Source organism: Octodon degus, unplaced genomic scaffold (genome assembly GCF_000260255.1).
Source record: "Octodon degus isolate 3935 unplaced genomic scaffold, OctDeg1.0 scaffold00153, whole genome shotgun sequence".
NCBI lineage: Eukaryota > Metazoa > Chordata > Mammalia > Rodentia > Octodontidae > Octodon > Octodon degus.
The window spans coordinates 4,116,715-4,120,835 of NW_004524729.1; the positions used below are offsets into that span (position 1 = coordinate 4,116,715).

Here is a 4,121-nt window from a genome sequence, read left to right on the forward strand (position 1 = left end):
CTGGGCGGCTGAGACGGAGGATCACTATGAGTCCAAGCTGTGTAGGAGACCCTGTGCCAAATAAATCAACATTTAAAATAACATGTTTGGAATTACTTTAAAATTTTCATTTTTATTATCACTACATAGTGTCTCTTTTTCTAAGGCTCAGATCTTAAGTATATTTTACTACTTATTTCTGTACTGTTTGCTTGTAAGTGTGTTTCTGATCAATCACTATAAAATTGTGCTTGTTAACTCCATTTTGAATCGCTTCTCAGCCTTTGGGCTAAGATCACGTGCAGTATCTGTTCCTATCAGCTTAACTCCATTTTAGGTCACTTTTTCCCCAGAATTTTAGTACATTTACATTTATTATAGTGACAAATATGTCTGTGCTTGTTCTAGCAGTCTTATTTCATGTTCCCGAAACTTCATTTTTACTCAGGTCTCCACTTCTCCCTTGCGTTGCCTACTCGCCCCTCACGCTGTCTGCTGCGTGTGGGTACCTGCTCATGCAGCCGCCAGACGCTGGCGTGCGCTTTCTTAGGCCTGCTGCGAGCAAGCTGCTCCTCGCCCGCGTGCTGGTGCTCACGCAGCCAGGTGCTTCTTTCTTTTGGCTAAATACAAACCCCTGAGTACCCTTGATGGGACTGTTTTCAAAGTAGTTGACCAGTACTTTCACCATCAATGCGTGGAAATCGTCGGCCACTTGTGTCTGCTTGCAGTGAATTCTGGCCAAGCCCCTGAGGGCTTGCCTTGGTTACTTTTCTCTCCTTGAAGGGACAAAATGCCTGATACCCAAAATGAAGGACGGAAAGGTTCACTTAGCTCACAGTCTGTGGAAGTTTCAGTCCGTGCTTGGCTGGCCCCAAGGCACAGTGGTGCGTGGCAGAGGGCGGTGGCTCATGGTGGCAGAAGGCAGCAGGAAGGGAGGAGCAGTGTGCGGGCGGACCTGTGTCCCTTCCTGACCCTGCATTCAGGCTACCCGCCCCAGGGCAGGTGTAACGCCCACACCCCTCATCCCAGCAGCGCTCACACTCCTAATCCCAGCACTGGATCATGGATTAAGCGCCAACTCTAGAAGCCACCCTGTAATTATGTGAAGCTTTGGCGGAATAACTAGACATAAAGTGTAACAGGCGTTGTTTCACATCGTGGTACGGTGGACTTAACGCTCGTCTTTTTCATTGCTGATGATATTAACCAACTTTCTGTATATATAGGTAGTTCGTCTTCTCTGTGAAATGCCCGTGTTTTGCATGTTTCTAATTAGTCCGAACATTTTTTAGCTTTGAATTATAAATGTCTCCTCTATATTTGCAACACAAATCCTTAATTGGAGATGTGCTTTATTTGTATCTACTCTTATCTCTTCCTTCTCCCAAGAGTTTGCTTTTCTTTTTTCTTTTTGTGGCCCACTCGGCCCACCGTGGGGGCAGGACGGGCACAGCATGTGATGTTGGGACACCCCTGCTGTCCCCGCGCCTGCCTCAGCTTGCCTGAGCAGGTGCTTTAGCCCACTGAGCCATCTCACCAGCCCCCAGCAGAGTTTGCTTAATGATAACCTGCTTCATCTTTCTGAAGTCCAGGTTTTCAGCATTCAATTTCACATTCTGTATTATGAAAAATAGGTTTGTCTTATCAAAATTCACAAAAAATGTTCTCCATATTTTCTCTTAGAAAAATTTTCCCATTTTAATTAATAAGTTCTTGAACTGTTTGTGGTTATTCTTTGTCATTAGAAATTCGATAATTTTTTTGATTAATTTTGTTGCTTTCTAAAAGGAAAAAAAAGCTATCCTGATGTTGATTGTCAGCACATTGAATGAACAGCTCAACTTGAGGCCAACTTGCACCACTGCACACTAGTCTCACAAATGTAGGCTTTGTTATTATTCACGCAAAGAGGCTGACGGATCCCAAGACAGCAGCTCTCCGACAAATAGTCCCAGGTCCCAGGATGGGGAATGTGCCGTACCACGCAGGGCCCCGGGGGCAGCACGAGGCGACTGGAGGGCTGAGAGGAAAGCTTGCAGGGAGGCAGGGCGGTGAGCTCCAGCAGAAAGGCCAAGCGAGGTGGGCTCCCACGACGCACTGCAGCACGCTGGTCCCAGGGGCGATCTCTCCAGGCGGGGTGCTTGGCCCTGGGCCCGTGAGTGCAGTGGGTGTTGCTTCCTGGGGTGCAAGAGTAACAGGGAGCCCTCGGGTGCGAGTTCCAGTGTGCATGGAGGGCGCACCCGCTGAGCGTGTGCTCTGTGAAGTTCCTGGCCTGGAGCAACAGTCTCTCCCCGCTCAGGGAGACCCCAGGAAGCGGTATACCGAGAAGAGAGAAAATAAGAAGCTACAAACAAGATAATTTGAAAAATCAGATGTTTTAGTCCGTGAACCTGGGATTTCATCACGTATTAGGGGATTTTTAATTGTTTCATCAACACAGTGTGGCTGATAACACACACATATCTTGTTAGATTTATCTTTCAATATTTATACTAGTTGGTACTAGTTAGAGGGTATAATTTTTCAGTGTTCGATGTCTTTGTAGCTAGCGTGTAAAAATAAAATAAATTTAACCTCTTCTTAAGATGTATGTTACGCGCACATCTTATAAATGCGCTAAGTTTAATTGCTAATTAGCATTGCTTTTATTTTTAATCCTGTTCATAGTTTCCTTTATATTATAAGCACTCAGAGTATGTTTATAGTATTTCTTAGTAACACAGATTATTACGCGTATTATCCGCTGGCCCATGTTGCTCTGGACTCTTTCCTGCTTTCTTCTGTCACTGGTGATTTTCACTGGATTATGGACTCTTACAACTGCTGGGTGCTGGGTTTTGCTGGGCTTTACATTCTGATGTGTTTTGTTCTAAGATGCAGTCAAACCCTTTGGGACAGGATGATTTTTCTTTCTTCCTTCTTTACAAGTTTAGTTTTTAAGGTTTATGGGGATATGGATAAGTAACTGTGCTACATTTAGCCCAATAAATAACAGGTTTCTATGGAAACAACAGCCACAAACACTGTATCCCGGGCGGGGAGCGCACTTGCTACATAATGATGTTTTTAAAAGAGTGAACTGCTCCTAATTGCTTCTGCAGCGATCCCAACAATCTTATTTATAAAGCAGCGCCGCACGTCTGTCAGTGTCACAGACCCCTCCACGCAGATGCAGCTGGGGGACATGCAGATGTCTTCCGTAGGGCATTCAGCACTCTTTCGCCCTTCTCTCTTGTTGAGTTTCTTCAATGCATAGATAACATTTTTGACAGAGAAAAGTTAATATTAACATTTATAATTACATAAACATAATTGTAATCTATTAATGAATTATTGTTATTTTTGGTAATTAAAATGCATGAACCATGTAAGAGCTGAAAGGAGAGACCACACTGAGCCGGCCAGGAGGGGACCAGTGGGAAGTCATGGGTGGGGAGGTGGAAGGCGGCAGCCATGTCTTTGAAACTTTGAGGTATATTCATTAAAACCAGAAGTATGCACGCCCTGTGAGCCAGGAGTGATAATCCCAGAGGACGTGCTGTGACAGCCGGGGCAGTGCTGGCTCGATCGGCTTCAGGCCCCCCACGGGAGGTGGAGGGCACCTGGTCCAGGCGCATCTGGGTGGGCCGTGGAGGCAGAGTCTTGGGGCCTGTGTCTGGCCTGGCCCCTGCCCCTCTGGTGCTTTCCCCTTTCCTGGCCCCCAGGATCTGAGCAGCTTTGCTCCGCCAGGCCATCCTGCCACGGCGCTCCTGCCACGGTTCTCCTGCCACGATGCTCCCACTATGGTGCTCCCGCCACAGTACTCCCATCTGGGGGCCAGCCAGCCATGGACTGAGTCCCCTGAAGCCATGCACTGGACTCACCCTCTGCTGCTGCAGGCCGTGGCTTGGGCGCTGTGTCTCAGGAATGGGACACAGATACACACGTGACAGATACACACTCCCAAAGGAAAATGTGGAGGTGTGTGACCTCATGAAGGGACGCCCGATGACGCGGTCGGGACAGCCCAATGCTGATGAGCCACAAGCCCGCACACTGCGAATCCGTGACACACCGTGCTGCAGCCGTGCAGTCGGGTCCAAGGCAGAGGCAGGAGGGAGGGAGGGTCCAAGGCAGAGGCAGAGCGGGGTGGGCTCCACACA

General features: G+C 47.8%; 1 non-coding gene across 1 annotated transcript; it reads left to right on the forward strand.

The window, feature by feature from the left end:
* The first annotated feature begins 248 nt into the window (after window positions 1–248).
* Window positions 249–440, forward strand: LOC111812956. Its single transcript, XR_002818318.1, has one exon. It is a non-coding gene; the product is annotated as a U2 spliceosomal RNA (small nuclear RNA).
* Window positions 441–4,121: the final 3,681 nt, after the last annotated feature.